This window comes from Phyllobates terribilis, unplaced genomic scaffold (assembly GCF_046119375.1).
Source record: "Phyllobates terribilis strain yellow unplaced genomic scaffold, ASM4611937v1 Scaffold_5__5_contigs__length_657084704, whole genome shotgun sequence".
NCBI classification, from domain to species: domain Eukaryota; kingdom Metazoa; phylum Chordata; class Amphibia; order Anura; family Dendrobatidae; genus Phyllobates; species Phyllobates terribilis.
In genome coordinates, this window is record NW_027362765.1 from 201,968,431 (window position 1) to 201,990,316 (window position 21,886).

A 21,886-nucleotide genomic window follows, 5' to 3' on the forward strand; every position below is an offset into this window, starting at 1 on the left:
AGCATGGCGTGTGTATAAAGCTTGTTTCTGATATAATTCCTTGTGGGCTGTAGTATTGGTAACCAGCCACAAGATGCCACTGTCCCGGGTGCAGATGCCAGGTTTGAGTCTGTCAGCAGTATTGCAGACAGTGATGGGGTTAATGGTGTGTGATGACAGCCCACAGAGGGTGGGCACATTAGGAAAATCTCTGCTTAGTTTCTAGAAGCAGGAAGTGATGAGTCAAAGAGTTGGGACAGTGAACCGTATGGGCAGCCTGATTATATGGTGGCTGCTAGGGTAGACGGGAGCTCCATACCCTCAGACAGTGGGATCACCAGTGTTAGGATCTCCCTACGCAAGAGTCCTGTTAGCCGGCTGGAGAAACTCAATGGAGGTATTGAGGACCCAGGGCACTTTCAGTCTGCAGGCAACAGAGGAAGATAGGACTCCAGGCTAAGACATAGGGGAGATATAGGATCCGAATACACTGTTGATATTGAAGAAGATTCTCTTGGGCTAGAGATTAGAGTCACAGAGATGCTTCACTTAAAGCGGGAACCAGGGCTGAAGATGTTGCCAGCGCCTGTGAAGGAGATGATAGCCTGTCGGGCCTTATCCATTATATCTGCCTGTAAATATTGTACATATTCCTCTTCCCCCAAGTAAAGTCCAAGTTATGGTTAAGAACCTCGTGTCCTCTGAATTTATTGCTGCCCTGGTCCCAGAAGAGAAATGCCTGGAGACAGCCGCGATCGGATGGTCTGAAGTAAGTGGAGAGCACCACATACACAGCCACACATCAGAGGGAGGACACATATTGTCTGCAGGGTGCCAGAGCGAGCAGGGGCTACAGCTCACCCACGACTACCTCGCTGGGGCACCTTACACCCGCCTGTGTAACGACAGTCTGGAACTTAGAGATATTGTTATCCCTTCCGCATCCTCCTCTTCCTCTTGGACCACCACCTCCTCCCGCAGACTATTCAAAGTGTGCTCCAGCATGTAGATGACCGAAATAGTGATGCTAATGATGGCATCGTCAGCGATATCCATCTTAGTAGCCATTTTGAAACTGTGCAGAAGGGTGCAGAGGTCCTTCATCTGGGTCCACTCCGCAAGCGTAATTTGCAACACGTCCGTACTGTATTGGTCCAGGCTATGCAAAATGAGATGCTGTGCCAGGGCTTGTCGCTACTGCCAGAGTCGCTGCAACATGTGCAGAGTGGAATTCCACCATGTCGGCACATTGCATATCAACCGGTTAACTGGTAGGCCGAAAGAGCTCTGTAGTGATGCAAGTCGATGACCCGTGGGGTGCGAACTGCAGAAGTGAGCACACAGCGACCATGTTTTCTGCAGCAGCGCATCCAGGCCAGGAGAGTGGGGGAGAAATTGTTGTACCAGCAGGTTGAGGATGTGAGCCATGCAAGGCACGTGTGTGAGGTTGCCCTGGTGTAGGGCCATCACCAGGTTTGCACTGTTATCGCACTTGGCCTTCCCTGGCACCTGGTTCAATGGAGACAGCCATTGCTCAAACTCTGCCTGGATAGCTGTCCACAACTCCTGAGCAGTGTAACTGCGATCTCCAAGGCATATTAATTTAAACACTGCCTGATTGTGGTGAGCCTTGGCTGCGCAATACGGAGGTGGTGGGGATTTTCTCCACACTGTTGGAACGCATGTCTCTTTAAGGCAGAGGTTGAGGGTGCAGGTGAAGACCCTAGAGGAGGTGGAGGAAGTGTTCGATATAGAGGTTTGTCCCGCAAGCCTTGGGGATTCCAATACTTGTGAAGCAGCCCCTTCCCTGCCTGCCCCCACAGCCACCAGAGTCGCCCAGTGCCCAGTCAGTGATATGTAACGCCCCTGGCCATGCTTACTCATCCAGGTGTCTGAGGTGAAATGCACCCTGTCAGACATAGATTTTTTTCAAGGAACAGGTGATGTCTTCTGCAACATGCTGGTGTAGCACAGGCACAGCTTTTTAGAGAAGTAATGGTGACTGAGCAACTAGTACTGGGGGACTTCGACAGCCATCAGCTTTCGAAAACCTTCTGTATCCACCAGTGTCACGGACGTGGTTTGTGGAATCAATGTGTGCCACGTACCACGGAGAGCCTGGAGGGGCATGACTAAGCGAGCACCGGACTGTTCACTAGAGCCTCTGATGGTGAGGTTAGACTTGGCTCCCGATGAACGTCCAGTGCCACTCTAGGACAGACCAACGGCCGCGCAGCAGCTCGACCCAGTAGGACAGACTGGATGGAGCAACAGGCTGAGTTTTTCAGGAGGCAGGATTTGCACCAGAGTGCGGCAAGGACTGGTACGCCACCTTAACAACTTAGACTGCAGAACAGGAAGGTTGCTCAGGCACCTCCCCAGTGGGGAGAAAGCAATATATACATAATGCTCCACAGCCATTGGTTGGGGAGGAAATGGCAAGTACACGCTCTGGCCCTTTAAGAGGATGGGAGTGCATGCACTAAGGACATGGCTGTAAGCCCTGCTAGAAGCAGGCAGAGCATGGGGAAGGGAAGCACAGACCGCAGCGTGGGTGAGTGAAGTGACACGCTGGAGAACCTGCCTGTCAGAGCAGGGATCCGGCATGGTGCTAACAACCAGGCAGAAAGCCAGCATTTCCGTGGCCAACAGATTGGAGATGGTGGAGTTCAAGCTCTTAGCTTTGGCATGTGTTGGAGGAAACAATCTTTTATGTGACCACAACTGTGGGATCGAAGGCGGGCTGCTGTGCTGAGAGAGGGTGAACACGACAAACTACTGGACTGTGAGTGAGATGAAGGCGGAGATGTTATGGTGCATTGAGAAAGATATGGTGTGCTCTGTGAAAGAAAAACAGCAGGCATGTCCATTTCCATAACAGCTGACTGGCTCTCACCTCGACTGTAGTGGGTAAACAAGTGGAGGTTCTGCGGCCGGAGACCTGTGTGAGAACACTTGACACAGTGATGGAGGAAGAAGAAGCAGCAGATGTGGTTGATGGGGCAGCCGGTGGTTGGCGTGGCCACTAGTCTGCATTTTAGCGCAGTGAGATTCTCAAACTAACGCATATTGATCGCGCATGTGCCGGTTCCTGCATTTAGTAGTCAATTTTTGCCTCTACTGAGTAGTTTTTTACAAAGTTGGCAGATAACGTGAGTTGGGCCATCCTTTGCTGTCTCAAAAAAAGCCCAGGCTAGGCAACTCTTGCTGCCCCTACGAATTGCAGACCCGCGACCCCTACTGGCCACAGCCAGAGTTGTGACTGAGGATGCAGTGCTTGTCATGGTTGCACCACTCCATGTCTGTGCCGGAGGCCGCAACGTAACCTCCTCATCTTCCTCCTCATCCACGTCCTCTGCTGAGCTACTCAGCTGTGTGCCTTTTAGGTTCACACCAAGTGGGATCCACAACCTCATCATCATCCTCTCTGTTCTCCCACTCCTCGCCCTGATAGTCATTCTCCTCTTCCTGTCCTGACAGCACAGTACAGTCCACGTGCACCTCAGGTATCCTAGTCTCATCAGGATCACCTCCACCCCCAGGGGGTTAACGTCTGGTGATGAGGGTCTGGATTCTGCTCAGACCCTACTTCGTCCGGCCCTGGATCCAACGGAAAAAAATTTTGGGCATCGGTGCAGATTCTTTCCTCCTCTTAAGTTTGTGAATCTTTGGAGCAAACCTCTAATGCCCATGGAATAGAATGTGTAAACAACTCTGCAGACTCGCCCATCTGTGGTTCCCCACAATCAGTTGGGCGGTTGGAGAGTTGTGACGCGGGTGGAAACAAAGGTAATTGGGGTGCCAGCTCTGAGGACGGTACTGTGTGTGATTTTGAGTTAGAGGAAGAGGAGGAGAGGCCACTTGATGCAGCGCTTGCCATCCACTGGAACACGTGCTCTTTGTGGCCCTCATTTACAAGGCGTACCGCTGTGTGGCTGGCAAAGAAAGGGAATGGAGTAGCCCGTCCAGTAATAGAAGTTGTCAGTTGTCTTTCGATAGGACGACACGGTATTTATTCAGTAGGGCTTTCAGTAACATTACCACTTATCCCACGTACACCTTGAACACCAAGCCTATTCCCCCTTCCACCACGACCTCGCTTTTTCCCACTCATGTTGGATGTACCCTTCCACTCTTTTTTAACCAGCTGTTTCACAACCTTAGGTCCATACCTGTCAGTCACCTGTCACTAAATTATCAATCCGTATTTATTTGTTGAAATAGTGTGGCTTAACCACGCTATTAGCACATAGAATTTGTATTTTCAAATGTGGACTCCTGCCTGGACAAAAATTACCAGCACAAAATATTTTTACACAGAAATGTGGCCTTGTTTCAGGACCACGCTATTAGCACAAACAATTTATATTTATGTGGATTCCTGGCTGGAGCACAATAATGGCAACACAAAAAAGTTAGATGCTGAAATGTCGATTTCACAGCCACACAGGATCCTATCTATCTGAACTAGCTGACAATCAATATGACTATCCAGTAGCAGGAGCAGCCTGCGCTGTTACAGTGACAAAATGGCGCCAAAACAACATGTCCGCTCTTTATATGGAGAGGGATATGTGACTTTGGCAGCCAATGACACAAGGCCTTGTGTCTGAGCACCGTGGATGGTTTCTGCGCTTTGATTGGCTGCCATAATCTCCACACATTAAGTTAAGTTAAAAAAAAAAAAAAGAATAATAACAGTCTGCCGCTCCTCTAACCTCACCCCACCCCAAGTAAAAATGCTTGGGGGTCCGAGCACGAATCCAAATGTGCAATGTTTGTGCTGACTTTGAGATTGGCGAACATTTTCCGACAAGTTCGCTCATCACTACCTCCCACCCCCATACAATAGTAAATGCCCTCCAACTGTGCCTCATTAATTGCCTCCTTCATGTGGTGCTAGTCTGACAATTGAGATGTACCACTCAAAGTGAAGATTTATCCTGAATTCAGAGGTATTTATCTATGAAATGTGAGTCTGATTTTATGTCTCACGCCTTCAAGTGCAGCCCTAGCCTGTGCCTCGTAGCGCCTCTGTGCCTCATAGGACTTGTTCTCCTGATCAACATCCTGTCAACAGATTCTAGTACCATAATCTGTAATATTATATGTATCAAGAAAGGCACCCAGGCCCACGTTGTACTTTTGTTGTGAATCAACAGTACAGCATCATGTGACAGTCCCATACTCTCATTACTCTTACAATGGAGAACACACAGTAAGGGCTCTTACAGTTAAGAATCCATAGTCTCACTGCTTTCACAGTAGATAACCTCCCTCTGTGATTGGAAGAAACCTTCTTTCCATTAGGTATATAGGATGGTCCCTGTCACTGTTGCAGTCCAGGTGTACAAATATCATTGAAAAGATCTTGTGCTGTTCCTTCATTTATTTGCACATGATAGTGGGATTGCCTTTTAGACCTTTCTTTCTTTCTACAGGCTGAGTGAGCTCAAGTTTGACAGCCTGTCCTGGTTCCCAAAAAAAAAAAAATTGGACATTTTATGTCTGTACTATTGACTTGTGTAGAGGCAGTTTCAAACGGACTCTATCTTATGTGGGAAAAGTTCTTCCTGCCAGCCCCTGAGTTTTACCAATTTACCAAGGACCTGTGTTAGGTGCCAGCCACATGTTACACGCACGCCGCTAGGTTCAGATAGGACGAGATGGGTTTCATGAATTCTTTGTAATCCTGGGGGAAACGTTACTCAGGGCGACCATAGGCTGCAGCTTCTCTCAGGCACCTGATGGATTCAATTGCTGACCAGACACATCTGACAAGAGTCTTTTTCAACAGTTTAACAGTGGAATTTAATTTAAAGCACGGCCTGTGCAATTCAGGGATATTACAGCAACAATCTTCATTACAGTACAGTCTGAGTTTCTTGAGCAACTGGCTCCAGTAACAAAACAGTAGTTTCTTCACAAGGCACAGTACTAGTCTCTTCAGTAGCATAATTCAGCATAGATTAGATCTCTTAGCAGCACACTTCCATGCATATACAACCACAGGCTTTTCCTTCACAAGGACACAATAGTACACAGCACTCTTTATCCTGCATGGAGATGGAGGAGGGATGATTGGATGAGAGAGATGATCCCTGTGACACAATTCCTTCCAGTCCTTATCTTCCTGCCCCATAATACTCTGCACTGTTAGTTCAGGAAGTTTATCTGACCTGTGTTTAGTTTCTCTTCTGATCTGAATCCTGTTCAGTTGCATTCTGTCAGATCCAGATAACACACCACCTTTCTCCTCGGCTACAGCCAGACTACAATAACAAGTTCCCCAGATCAGTTCATGATTTTCTTCCTATGTATATGGCATGACCGATGGCAAAGGCATTTATTTAGGCCGCTTTCATCAATTCCAGAGTCTAGATGCTCTGGGTCGTTAACATCGGCACCACAGGAGTGATGATCCACGCTTCTCTATTAGGTGGTCTGATGATGATCCCAGCGTTGGTAATGGCAGGGGATGTTATCTGCCAGACTGCAAATTTCCTTAGTTTCTATAGCGTCCAGCCCCTTACCTAGAGATTTAAGGATTCAGAATAGACATCCATGGGCTCCTGGGTGTGATATATATTACAGACCAAAAGTTTGGACACACCTTCTGTTTATCACCCTAAATGATATCGATCACAGCATTTAGAAGAGGGTGAGAGGGGGCTCCCTCTCCCCTCCAATTGGCGCCTCCGCGACGTCATTACAACATCCAGGTTACCAGGCTATGGAAAGCCTGTTAGACCATGCTCAGGGCATGGTCTAAGAAGCCTGGGTCAGTGCAGCACTGTCAGGTATAAAGCATTGCAATGCTTTATACCAGCGATCAAAGCCATGAAAGTCCCATAGAGGGACAAAATAAAATAGTTAAACAAAAGTTTAAAAAAATTGTAAAAATATTTTTTTTTAAAAAATCACTCCCAAACAAATTTATACCCATAAATATGTATTTTTATGTATAAAAAAAAAGTACACTTTTGGTATTGCCACGTCCGGAACGACCAGACCTATAAAACTGTCACACTAGTTGACCCCGTCAATGAACACTGTAAAAAAAAAAAAAAGGCAAAAAACTATGTTTTTTCATCATCCACCATACAGGTCCATTAGCCGAAAAATAAGTTATAGCTCTCAGAATAAATTGATAATTTAATTTTTCTATAAAATAGTTTGTGTAAAAACGCCAAAACTTAAATTTATATAAATGTGGCATCACTATAATCGCACTGTCCTGAAGAATAAAGCTGCCTTATCAATTCTATCATATGCGGAGCAGCAATAAAAAAACAATTCCTGAATTGCTGGTTTTTGTTCATTCTGCCTCCCAAAAATCGGACTAGAAAGTGATAAAAAAAGTTATGTGACCGAAAATTGTACCAATAAAAACGTCAACTCGCCCCGCAAAAAACAACCCCTAACATGACTGTCCGAGAAATATGGAAAAATTATCGCTCTCAAATATGGCAATGCAACAACTAAAAAAAAAAAGCGTCTTTTAGTGTGACAGCTGCCAAACATAAAAACTCAATATAAATCTGGTATTGCTGTAATCGCACCGACCCGAAGAATAAAGTCGTCTAATCACTTATACCGCACAAGGAACGGTGTAAAAAATTAATAAAACCAATTCTTCACCTGCTGTTGATTTGTTCATTCTGTCTCTAATAGATCGCAGTAAGGTTCGGCTCACATTTATCCTGCGCTCTGCGCTGAGCACTTACACCAGGTTTTCTGTGTAAATCTCTGAAATACATGGTTCAGATGGAACCCCCGGCAGAAGATTTCCTATAATGAGGCAGATGCAGGCACTGTGGTAATGAGAGCTTGCCTAATTTATGGGTGCATGTCTCCAGAAACATGTACTGGGCACTACAATGACCGTGCACTACAATAGCAGATTTGCAATTTTCACTCAGCAATATCCCCTGCTGCTTACTTCTGGAAAACACTCATGGAGTCAAATCATCACTACACCTGCAGATAAATTCCCATTGAAGGTCATGAAGGTGAAAACCAGCTCGGGGGTGAAGGGGTTAAGGACATGTGAGTTTATTATTCGTCTACAACAGTCCTCATTGCATTTGTTGCAGGGCTATCACCATACTTTTGCTGTGCAATAAGAGGTGATTAAGGTCTATTCTATGGCTGTGATGTTATACGGTAAGTATAATTCATCTAACAATCATTGCGATTCATTATTGATGTTGGGGTACAATAGTGGAGTGTCCTCACTCTCTCCGTTTCTGCTGTATAATCAGTCTACCACATTTATATTGAATATTTGGCATTATAGATATATATCAGGCACTCACTACAGTGAATTATCTTTGCAGATTTCTATAATTGTCTGTATTTTCTTCTGATATTACAGATCGATTACTATATCTAGCCTGGTTCTTGCCCGGGACTTTGGTCCTTTAGGGTTTCTGTACCCACCCTGGTGCTTTTTCTCTGGCACTACTCCTGGTGTGCTGTCCGGAGGCCAGTACAGGAAAAAGAGAATTGGACCTACCAGTAATTCGATTTTCAGGTAGTCCCTCAGGACAGCACTCTTATTTCCCCTCCCTTAGGCTTGCACAAGATCGATCTTCCTGCAGATCTTTCATTCATCAAGTTGCCATGGCTCGTATAGACCATTTGCATCCATCCTTCTCTGTGGTACTTTGAAAAACACTGGAGGGTGGAGGTGAGAGGAGCCTTTTAACCTCTCTGTGATCCTGTCCCGTTATAGGTCAAGGAAGGACTAGCCTCCTGGTGTGCTGTCCTGTGGGAAATCTACCTGGAAATCGAATTAGTGGTAGGTCTAATTCCCCTTTTTATAGCAATAAATGGCATTTAAGTCATTAAAGAGGTTTTTCAGTTTCAAAAAAACACAGGCACAGTTTAATTTTAATTTAAAGCAACATACTGCTTTACTTACCCTCTCCAGGTCCAGAGCCAAGTGCCCCCCCCCCCCCACTGCTCTCAGTTTTAGTTATTGTCAGCTGTACTGACGTGTTGTCGATAACGCTGCAGTCAATCAGTAAGATCAGAAGCTGACCTAGTATACAGTACAAGCCGCTCAGGGTTGCTGAGCTCACTACTTGGCTGCAGTACTGTTGACATGAGGTCAGAACTGTGGCAGAGACTCAATGTTTGGCCGGGAGAGTGTGAGTACATCAGATTTTGCCATCACTCCATCAGGGCTTCCATGTTAAGCTTTAAAAAAACGCAATGTAGATGTATCCACTGATGGAGTCAATGACCTTAATGAAGCAGACGGAGTCAGTTTGTGCTCTGTCCGACATCATTTTCGGCAGTGTCCACCTTTTTGAAGTGGGCACAAAAACATGGAAGACTGACGTTTTTCAGGGCTTCAGTTTTTACTTAAATCATCATTTGCAACTTTTCAAAAAGTCACAAAATTGAATGCCAAGGTACTCCAGTTCCCATTGGAGTGATATTATGTATGCCAGTTATTTAGGTGCAAATTTTGTGTAATTTTGCAAAAGATGTTAAAAGGCCATTTTTGACTTGGCAAAATTCATGGATTAATTTTGAAGAATTTGGCACACAAAAAACAGCAACGAATACCACAAGACAAAAAATAAGTTACTTAAAAAAATCCTTGAGTAATGAAGTTACAAATCTATTTACAGGGTACTTCCTAATTTCACATTAATTGCTTGCTATTGAGTATTTATTTGCCGTTGTATCTTAAAATCTATTTAACAATAGGAAACCCGCCCTGACATTACATGATGGGCTAGTCTTCCATCATACATTATATTACTATTCTGTTTTCAAGCTAAAATTCCAAATTTGGGAGTTCATGTCTGCTATGGAGTTCACTGTTTGGATTGCAGTTGAAACCATGGCACCAAAACGATTTAGTGCTGAGTGAGTCAGAGTGGAAAGAAAGATAAATTACGTATATTGGACTGTACACGCAGATGACGTACTCGCTGACCAAATGTAGCATTTATTATATTGATTTTGCGGTTTTGTATTTTGTTAGTTGGTCTGTAACATACACTGATCAGATTGTTACTGGTCTCACTCTACATTTTGGTAGTCACTTTATGTACATTGACTGGGGGGTCTGCAATACCAAGACAGGTTATTACACTTGGGGTTATTTACTGTGGAAAAATGAAGGCTTAGGGGTGATCTTATTACTATGTACAAGTATATGAGGGGACAGTACAAAGACCTTTCTACTGATCTTTTTACTCTGAGGCCAGAGACGGGGACAAGGGGGCATCTTCTACGTCTGGAGGAAAGAAGGTTTAATCATAATCACAGACGGGGATTCTTTACTGTAAGAGCAGTGAGACTATGGAACTCTCTGCCGCATGATGTTGTAATGAGTGATTCACTACTAAAATTTAAGAAGGGCATGGATGCCTTTCTTGAAAAGTATAATATTACAGGTGATATATACTAGATTCCTTGATAGGGCGTTGATCCAGGGAACTAGTCTGATTGTCGTATGGAGTCGGGAAGGAATTTTTTCCCCAATGTGGAGCTTAGTGTTTGCCACATGTTGTTTTTTTTTTGCCTTCCTCTGGATCAACATGTTAGGCTATGGGTTGAAGTAGATGGACTTAGTTTTTAAGGTTGAAGGAAGACTATGCTACTATGTTACTATGTTATTTTGGCAAACACATATTGCTAGCTATGGTTTTCATCTGCAAATATGCTACATATATACAATATTAATTTATATATTTTTATATGACCAGAAAATGGTGCCAAGCTATAGTGTCTGTAAGGCACTTTAATAGAATAGTAATGTGTCTTATAAGAGATTTTCCACATTGACCTTCATTTGGAGTTTAAAACATTTGTCCTGTTTGTGTATATCTGTACTATATATGTATAATGTAAATCTATGAACTGTCAGGAACATTCTCAATATGTTTGTAGGGTGAGCATTTTAGTGCACGCGCCCCGTAATTCAGGCCGGATGACCCATTTTCTCAGGCAAGAGCCTCTTTGCACCGTATAAGCGTCAACATGACACCAATACCATGGGATCCTGTGGTACAGTAGGGAGTCAGAAGCTCCCTGCACCACCATTTTCTGTCCTGTAGACTGCAGGCTTCTGTAGGTTATGGCCTGCATAGATCATTGTCTTGAAGAGGATTTAAGCTGGCTATTCACACTAGATGGCTATTGGCCAAATGGAGCCTCGGCCAATGGTTTGGCTGACAGCCATCTCAGCCGACTCTCCCACACACACTAGTGCTCGTTCGATCGAGCATGCCTATGTTCTCTGAGAAAGCTGCCAACTGATATGTCGGCCGGTGACTTATCTCCGAGCAAACAATGTGATTGGGCATGTCCAATTCCGCGATTCTGGGCTACCAATCAACTTCTCCAGAGACGATCAGTCCACCGCCTCTATACACATTACACTGTTCGCTGAACAAGTCAGTCAGCAGTGCATCAGTAAAGAGCCGGCTGTCAGTCTGTGCCAGGAAGTGGTTATAGCCGCAGCACATTGTGTACTGAATAACCTATCAGAAATAGCATGACTACAAATATACAGCAGTGCAAAAAATCCATCACTTTATTGAACATTTAATAATAAAAACATGCTAAAAAACGGTACAGGAAGAAAGAAAATGGGGCAGGGCAGCTGGAAACTCCAAAGGATGGTACAATGCAAGTGACAATATAATAAAATATATAAACATATGTCAAAAGAAGTGGTGTAGTAATCATCGGGGAGCACCAGTACGAAGAGGAACATATCAAGTAAGGTGCAAAATGTATAGAACAATAAGTGCATATAAAGCCAGTCAATATGCTGACAGTAACAATGCATAGAGTAGAAGCTGGTGACATTCAACACAGAAAAAGACACCAAAAAGTAAAGCAAAAAAATAAATGCAACATGATCATATGCATAGTACCAACCAAAATGGAGGGGAATCAAGGATGCCTGGCCCGCCCATTGTGTGTTTCGCACAGTGTGCTTCATCAGGAGTGATGGGTTATTTATGATATTTTGTATACATTTGGGACTATATAGGTGTTATCATTGCGTACTGAGCTGTGACTGAATTCGTAATGGCTGCACCTCTATGACTGAAAGCGACCTGCAGCTTAAAGGGTCAGCACAGAATGACTGTTCAAATCAACTACAGATGCTCGGTGCTTCATGGCGGCCAATAATTTAAATACACCTTCTCCTCTGCTTGGTTTCCATCTATCTCCACCCTTGTCTTGCCCTATGAAGCCAGAGCCACCCCCAAAGAAGAGAGGGTGGAGATTGAAGAAAAACAAGCAGGTGGGAAGGTGTATTTAAATTATTGGCCTCGCTGTGATGCACCGAGTAGTAGGACTTAGATTGAACAGTCATCCTGTGCTCATAGTCCCTTTAAACACATACCGGCAGGTTAATAGCGTTTTTTGTCCGGAAAGGTTTCCTTTAATTTTTGCAGGTTTGTGGCTGATTCATGTTCAAACCTCTTACAAGCAGAGTCTTGATTATTCTATATATTTTTCAACTGTGTTGCCATACCCTATGCAGCCCTGTAATGTTCACAAAAATTGGGGTGGGTTATTGGCCCAAATGACATGGATGGAAAAACGAACACTGGAACCTCACGTCCTGGTTGGCAAAACCAGGCACCGTAACGGGTGGCTCATCTTAGTCTTTGCTATGGAGGCGGTTTCTACTATGAATGCCAGTAGGTACGTTCTCTGACAATCAAGCCCAGGAAAGACCACATTTCTGCTTAGGGAAAGCGGTTTTTTTTCTCTTGGTAGCGTTTCAGTTCAGTTTCGGCTGGTTCTCTCTGCTGTTTACCACAATTCCTGTTATTAGAACATTACATTTCGGTCTTGCTGTGTCAGGATGTTTTCGGGGCAGTGCATTTTGGTTCAGGTCAGCAGGTATGACAGCTGTAGAGGAAAGGAGGTTACAAAGCAAACCTCCAGCATCTGACAGTTGAATAGACTTTGGTGACTGCATGGAGCAAGTTCATTACCCTGCACACTCCAGCTAGCAAAACATCTGCTAACTATGCTGATGTTTCCTGTCTGCCTGTGGGGGAGGTTCTAGCAAGGATGGAAGCACTCACTGCTCTCCTACACACAGTTCACATGTAACATTCAGCTGCAAAACAGGACGAACATCCAGGTTTTTGAGGTGGTGCCAGGGACCCCCAAGGTAATGTCCGCAGAAGGCTTTGATTGGAGTTACCCGGCAGGATTTTGGGGTGTTGCAGTTTTATAATGTACTGGATGAAATGCAGTCTATACTTAGTGCTCGGCATTTGATTGAATAGCACAGATTTTATTAGCTGAGAACATGTCTAAGCTTCATTTATGCAGTTACTATGGCTATGGAAAGGCAAGACGAGACAGATGTTGCTTTGTATGAGATTTTACAGAAAAGCACATTACATAAAGGATGCAGGAGTAATTGCTATAATTGCTACTCTGCCTATATAATCTTCTTTTTCCTCTTGCCTTAATCCACGTGTAATTAGATATGGTATGTGCCCCTATAGTTCACCATTGTAAAAGTGGAATCCCTTGAAGAAATCAGTTGAGGAAGTTGTGCATCTTGCTGGTGGTCAGTGTTTGTCCCCAGGGGATAGCTGTGGTCAGTCGGTACTACAGTAACCGTGCAAACCCTGGTGGTCCGCAGTACCATCAGTATACATCTCATAGTAGGGTTTAGACTATTCTTCTCCCAGTACCGCTCATCCAGCAGCCCGGCTGGTATTCTTGTCCCTTTTATAGTATTATTTTTACACCTCCCTGTTGTATTGTGTATGTTGTGGTTATCCAGATTTACCACCAACCATTGGCACCAACCACAGACCACTATTTCAATACAGGTAGCCGCAAGTGACTACAAGTGCTATATAAGACCATGTAGGCGGTGTACTGAGGCTGTTTACTATGTCCTTTGTTTGGGGGTGATCGTGTGCCGTCCATTATTTTTACGACTAAATCATGGGACATTACAATCAATGAAAACATGGATGTCCTCTATTTACTGTCTATTTAATGGGTAGGAGAAGATAAGAATATTTTTCATATGTGAACAACGGATGCAACAAGGATTGTAAAAAATGATAAAGCTGGTTGCCATCTAAAACTGTGCATATGGCTGTATTCATACATCCACTTTTTTATCTGTGTGCTGTCAAATTGTTAAACCAACAGCACATGGATCCATGGAGTTTCACTGACCCATACATGCATCCGTGAAAAAAATGAATGTGTCTGATAGATGAAACTCAAGAGCGTGTCCTATTCTCCTTTTTTTTTTTTTTTTGTTGCGGATCAGACTCGGCCATTAAAGTCTATGGAGATTAGTTAAAAAAGGATAATATACAGACAACATACTTTTTACTTCAGTGTTACATCTGTGTTTTTTAGCTGATTTATTGCTAAGAGTCAACAGGTAAAACAGTTCAGACAGTCTACCTGATTCTTTGTTTAAAATGGTTGAAAAACAATGGATGCAACATGTATATTAAATGGAGACAAAAGGGAAGACTTGTGGGAGAAAATTGGTCCGTTTGTACGAATGTAGCCTCAGGCAATAAGCCAATTTTACCCACTTTGCATAAGCTTTTATCGTTCTCCATATTTCTGTTTCTGCTCTGCGAGTCCAAGTTGGCATGTTCATAGTTGGAGTGTTCATATGACTGCCAAAACTAATTTTTACATATAATTTTATATAGCCAGCTTTTCTTTGCTTTATTTAAACTGGGAGAATGTAATTGTCATTCTCTTAATGTCTATTAAAATTGCTGAATGTGGAACCAATGGCTGGGACCATCAATGAGCCACAGAGCAGGGGTGTCATGTTCCATTAAAGCGCCACTCCAGCGGGTTTTTTTTATTGCAGAACTGGAGTGGTGCTACTAATCGAAGTTCCCTGCATCTAGTCTTAGGCTGGTTTCACACGTCCGGATATTTCTGGTACCGGAAAAACCGCGTGTCACACGTGTGGCAACCCGTGTGCCGCCCGTGTGTCACATCAGGATCACACAGATGGCGCCTGGGAATCAGCGCTACAGTTAGCACTGTTCCCAAGTGCCAGTGCTGAACACTGCCCTCATCATGGTTCCCTGCTGGCACTGCCATCAGCACCAGCAGGGATAATGATGAGGGCAGTAGTAGTCTGCTCCCGCAGTGTCCCCACCTGTGTAAAAATAAGAATAAAATAATAAAATCCATATATTCACCTCTCCTAGGTGTATCTCACTGTAATCCATGCGACCTCTGACACAGAGGAGCAGGGGAGAATGAGCGCCTCCGGAGCTGCGATCAGTGAATGACAGAACACCGCTCCTGAGCTGCAGCTCCGGAGCGGCTCATTCTCCCCGGTTCCTCGGCAGCAGCGGTCGCATGGATTACAGCGGGGGACACCTAAGAGGGGTGAGTACATGGATTTTATTATTTTATTCTTATTTTTACAGGTGGAGACACTGCGGGAGCAGACACTACTACCCTCATCATTGTCCCTGCTGGTGCTGATCGCAGCCCCGACAGGGAACCATGATGAGGGCGGTGTTCAGCATCCGGCGCTTGGGAACAGCGCTACCTGTAGCGCTGATTCCCAGGCGCTGGTCCATGTCACACTGATAACACACGGATGTCATCCGTGTGTGTTCAGCGTGAGACACTTGTGGACCGTGTATCTGCAAAAAACTGACATGTCAGCATGTGGAGCACATGGACACGCGGTCCGTGGAAACACACTGACATGTGCGCAGACTCATAGATTTTAATGGGTCTGCATGTGTCAGTGTCTCCGGTACGTGTGGAAACTGTCACCACTTGTACCGGAGATACTGATGTGTGAACGAGCCCTTATACTTACCAGCGACTGTCTTCATATTTTATTGGCGCCGCTCCGGTTGGTCTCCAGCAATCTGTGACTTGCCAGATCGCTCGAGTGTTTGCTGGGCGATTCAGAAGTCACAACTCAATATAAGTCTATGAGAGACAGAATGAGGCTCTCATCATAGACTTGCATTGAGAGCTTATGACAGTTAGCTCTGACTTCTGGTCAGACAGAAGCTGTAGTCACAAGATAATAGCACGGGACCAGAGCGGCGCCAGAATGAGCAGAAGATAGCGGCTGGTAATTATAATACAAGGGTCAAGGAACTTTAGATTAGTAGCACCAGTCAAGCGCTGAAATGAAAAAAAAAAAAATGCAGAAGTATCTAAAATGTTTGAGATATGGAAAGAGTTTAACACGTTCACGTGCCTATGCCATAAAAGTCATATTCTGGAATAAATCATTATGGTATGTTCACACACAGTTTTTTAACGTGGTTTTTGGCAGATTCCTGCAACAAAATCCACATAAGGGTAGGTTCACATGACCAATTTCTCCATGTGTGTAAAGCAGTCCAATTTATTCTGATCAGACTTTGATCAAAGTTTGATCAGAGTAGCATCAGTTTTTCTTCAGACGTGGAGAGAGAGAAAAAAAAGTTTCTCAACCTTTTCCATTCTTCAGTGTGTGAAAATTGGACCCCATTCTGATGTCATCCAAGAAAAACTGTTTTGTGTTGTTTTTTTTTTATATATTTTTTTTATGGACCAATAAATTTGCATTACTGATTTTAATTTGACACCTGGATCAAAATCAGACACGTCTCTGATTTTATTTTTTTTTTCCTCCGGACCACTTGGTTCGAGGGGAAAATCAAACGTGCACAGCCCCATATAATATCATTGGTACGAGTGAAAACCGGAGATGGCACTTGTACGAGAAAATAGGTTGTGTGCACAGGCCCTAAAAGAAAGGTTCATATCTGCTTGCAACCCAGTGCTAATAACGGGTAAATGTGGTGATTTGTGGGTATGTTCACTATAATTTGATACAACCTTTCCATTCGTTCAAGGAGGAAAAATTACCTATAGTACATTTTTTCTGCACTTTTTTTAAAGTAAGTTAAAAAAAAAAGTGTTATGTAAATTCTTTGATTCATTTTAATGCATTTTTTTGGAAATGCTTTTGTAGCAGAAATGTACCAAAAAACCACACCATATTAATACACAGTATATTTAATTAAAAACAAATAAGTCACTGTTAAAAATGCGTCAAAAACCACATCGAAACAATGCCAAAAAAGTGTTTTACAAAACAGCGGCAAAAACCTTATTTCTTTTAGAAGCAGTTTTTAGATGTGATTTTTGAACCAGAAAAAATCAGATTAAAAAAAACACGGACACGTGAACAGCCCCATAGACTATAATGAGTTAGTGCTTTATCTGTGAAAACACGGATAGAACATATATCTGAAAACAAGTCTGAATGAGCTCTTAGTTCACATGCAGTAGATTTGTTACAGAAGTTTCTGCAACTCAAAATCTCATCAACAAAGTGAATTCCTTTGTGTTAAGTTTTTAAACGAATGACGGGATAAACTGCAGGTCAAGGTTGCAACTACAACAGAGTGCTGACTACTGATAATGGGAGAATGTGTCCCAACCCTGCACTGATAACGGGTAAATGTAATGATTTGTGGGTAAACATTGTGTTCTTTATTCTTTGTGACTACTTTAGAATTTTCCTATACACATGCATAAATGTGGACAGCATAATAGTTTTACCAATGGTAAACTAATGTTCTTGCAGGGAAATGGTCAATTTCTGTAACACGCTTGTATTTTAACACGCCTATATATTTTTTTTTAAACCGATTACTTTCATTTTGATTTTCAAGCAAGTTTAGCCAGTTTTTATCTAACCGATGAGCCATGTGCTGCGCCTACTGATGATAGGTTCCTAGTGATGGCTACAAGAAAAAATAATTGTGTCTTAAATTTCAGCTCTCTGGTTTCCCATTCTTGGCTGAAGAAGGGTTATGGTTACATGTAGCATTTTTTTTTCTGAAGGAAAAATGCAGTAAACCTTCAGAAAAGAGCAGCAGCAATTCTGCTTTCAAATTTGTTTTTATTGTATGATTGTGCTTTATTAGTGATGAGCTGAATTAAAAAAAAACAAACATATGAACTGCAGGTCAATTTATGCTAAGAAACAAAATGCGACGTGAATTAAATTATAGAAATTTTATATAATTTTAGTATCATTTTTGCTGCAACTGAAATGTAAAATGCTGCATTTTTCCATCCTTAAAAAAATAATAATAAATAAAAAGGATGGGGGGAAAAATCACTACACACGAATAAGCCCTGTGAATCTCTGAACTTTCTGTACAGAAAAAAGTTGTAATATTCTGTTGCTGGACTTGGTAACGTTACCGTTTTCTGATGCATTATTTAACGTGAACATATTTATATCGAAGCAGTGATTGATACTTCCATCTCACCACAGCTATATATATAATTTTCCACCAGCATGAGCAGCCTGTTAAATAAATTGTTGTGTACCTGGACATGGCTATGTACTGGTGAATAAAGCTTTGCAAATATTTTAGTCTGTCTTGTGGTAGTCATGAGTAAACCACGCCAGTCTATTTAGGGCAACTGTGAAACATTTATTAGCAGGCCTTAAGGGAAAAGACAAATGGAATGCTAAGTGAGCAGGAAGATAGTATTTAACAGGCTACAATTAGAGTGTAACAGATCTTTTGGTGCACCCTGGCAGACCTCTCAAGCAACATTGCTTGTATGTGCTCTTTTACATCTAGAATGAAAGTGGACCAATAGTAACATCTACATTCAAAAACAGGAATTTTTTCGTGATCTGTTCCTGCTTAAATAACGTAGTGAAAAAGTACAATTCAGCACTCTTTTTTTAAAAGATGTACCGTAATTCTCCTTGATATACATATTGCTGTGTACTTGCCGAGCCTAGAAAATCAGTTTATGGGGATAAATCAGGAACACCAGTAAAGGCCCCGAACACATTAGGCTAACGTTGGCTGCACCCTCCGATATTGGCGGGCTCTGACAGTTTTATTTGTATGGTGGCCTCCCGGTCAACTCTCCCCCAATCGTTGATGTTGAGGGATATAGGGATCCACAGTGTTTGATTTTGAAGTGCCAATCCTTTTAGTATCAGTGAGATAAGCCGCCACCAGAGGAGTTTGGTAGCGGCTCTCTAAGGCCACGGCCCCACTATCAGTATTCGGTCAGTATTTGGGTGACAAAATCAGGTGAGGAACAATAACAGAAAAGGTATAATAAAAAGAAGTGCACCAATTCTGCATATATCACCCACTCCTGGTTTTGGCTCCCACTCCTGCGTAAAAATACTGGCCAAATACTGATAGTGGGGCTGTGGCCTAATAGAGAGCACAGGAGCACTGTTCTCTTCTGAATATCAGCTGAGAATCGTCCTATCAAGTCTATTGGTGCGTAAAAAACTGTTCCCACTGTATATTGCCATTATTAACTTAGGAAACTGTATTTGTACAGGGTGTCCCTAAAGTCTGGACACGTAGTAGACATAGGAAAAATACATATTTTCAAGAAATGAAATGTACTAACAATATTTTATTCAATTGGAATAATAACTTCAATATGTTTTTCATAATTTGCGATGCAAAGGTTAATTGCGCTTTGCAAAATTCTATTATAGTTAATTCAATTAATTAAAATCATAGTTAATGAGAATTCCTATGTGTCCAGACTTTAGGGACACCCTGTACATTAATACTGTTGATGTATAAAAGCTGACACACGTATGTAAAAAATGGACACACGGATGACAATTGTTTGCGTTTTGTGGATGAAACTCTGAAGATATTTCATACACTCATCTGACCCACGCCTAAAGTATATTTAGGGGAAAAACTCACTTTTTTAGGGGAGGAGGGGAGAGTGTCTGCCAAAAAACTGCAATTTCAAAATTGCCTGTTTTACATAGTATAAGTATTACATTTTTTCTACCAGTTGTAATTTTTTTTAACGTTCTCTTTTTGAGGGGGTGAGGAGGGGACGATTTTAAAGTCTTTATTTTTTTTTAATTAATTAATTTTTTTGTCTCCTCAATGGTCTTGAAGCAACAATCCTTTGAATCAGTTTTGCTTTGGAAAACTTGGTGGCACACTGACATGCAAGTCTTTAATCAGGCATGTGTGACGCCTCTTCTCGGAAGCCCCTGTTTACCCTGGGAGATGGGGGACTCGGAGTTGGGTCCTGTGATGGAGAGATGGGGGTGCAGCCGTGGCCCGGACCCGCTCCGTGCCCAGGGCCGTCACATTTAAAAAGGGTGGTATGGGCTTATCGGGGTTGAGTGGCTGATTACAACTACGCCACCTGTGGTACCTGGTGAAGGCCACCAGCGCTGCTGCAGTCCACTGAGGCCTGGTGTTAGGGCAGCTGGCGTTGTTACTACTCCCCACAGGCGGAGCAGGGCCTCAGGGCAGAGAGGCAGGATGGCGAGGGTTGTAGTCTAGAAAGCCTGCGTAGAGCGGTGTAGCGCAGAATAACGAGTCCGGAGGCCATAGGGGTGAACTTCCAAGGCTTTACTCACATAAGAGATGGCAGTAGGAAGGCGACTTCCTGCTCCTCGCGGAGTTCTGCGGTCACCGGGAACGGGGGTCCGACAACCTCCGAGTAAGTCCAGCGTTAAATCAGGACCCCGCACCAGAGTGTTCCTGAACTACAGACCGTATCCTTTCCTGTCTGTGTGGGTAGATAGGCCGGGTCTCCCTCTGAACTCCTCTCAGAAACAGGGCACGGGTGGCAGCTGTGCTCCTTCCGATACCCGGTGGGATCCTCAGGACCTACCGGGCTTTCCCGACCAGGACGTGGAGTAGCAAGGTCGGGTGTCGGGGGCCGGTTCCCCTCTTGCAGGCGGACTCCCTCTGAATATATCAGGTGGTGAGGACAGGTGGCGTACACCGCTCCGTCTGCATCCTCCCTGGGATCCATTTGCTGTGAAGCTACACTCTTAAGCTCCGGGCCTTCTTGGTCATGGTCCTTGACCGGGTTGAGACCTCCATTATCTACAACCTGCCCCTCGACACAAGGCCAAGGTACGAGGGCTGTGTCTCAATCCGCTGCAGGTCCACACAGGATCCACGCTCAGGGAGGGTGATCACAGTACCAAGACAGTCAAAGAACCATCAAAAGACTAGACTAAAAGGACCAAGAACCAAAATGGCTCTTTATTAAATATGAATTAAGTGTCACTAAAATGTTAGTCCTCCACCCTCACCCACTAAATGGTTCCCCTAACTCTTGGTTCCCCAGTCTCCCTGTAACCAGGAGGGCAGCACATAGTGCATTCTAGCCGCCTCTGGTGGAGAAATGTGGTGTTGGATGTGGAGGTGGAGTCCTGACCATCACACTGTTCTTACCTCAGAGGAGGAACACTACACTCCATTAAAGAAGTGCAGCATCCCTGTGGCGGTCGAACCTTCAGGGGCGCCACACATGCCTAAAAGGCTGATATATTTGCTAGGCCCAATGCTGCCTTCGGTACCCCAGGGTGCTCCGTGATTGCGCTGAGAGGCGCTGATAGCCTTGCAAGGAGCGCTCCTTCAATCTATTAAACACATTACATTTTTCCCAAACTCCAGTTCTCACTGCCCCCAACACATCATGTTTTCAGCATTTCCTTAGTGTTGTACAGGTGGGAGAACCTGTGCCAGTTTTTCATACCTTGATAGAATTATTATCACCTGTGCAATACTAAGAAAATCCTGAAAACCAGATCTGTAGTGAGGTCCATAAGGACTGAAGTTTGGGAAATCCTGATCTAGAGGATTAAATTGTGGATAATGGAGTTATCTTCAGTCCTGACATTGTGGCTGTGAATTGTTATCTATTTCACCGATACCCATCAAGCGGTTTGATATAAAGAATTTATTGAATTTAAATGTGGTCCTGTTATAGGATACCACTGTTGGAACAAGTCAGTTTGTGAAATCGCTTCCCTCCTAAATATTCTTCCAACAACTATGAGTGGTATTATTGAAGAGTGGAAGCTTTTAGGAACCGCAGCAACTCCGCC

General features: G+C 43.6%; 1 protein-coding gene across 2 annotated transcripts in view; it reads left to right on the forward strand.

Annotated features, from left to right (window-relative positions):
* The first annotated feature begins 2,514 nt into the window (after positions 1–2,514).
* The window catches only part of LOC141271052 (CMP-N-acetylneuraminate-beta-galactosamide-alpha-2,3-sialyltransferase 2-like), a 113,521-nt gene continuing 94,149 nt past the window's right edge, over positions 2,515–21,886 (forward strand). The window contains exon 1 of one of the 2 annotated variants that reach the window (XM_073681159.1): positions 2,515–2,533. The gene's annotated coding sequence lies outside the window, so the exon portion shown is untranslated. Of the gene's footprint in view, positions 2,534–12,937; positions 13,148–21,886 lie in introns of those variants that run through there. The other variant, XM_073681156.1, reaches the window with a different exon arrangement.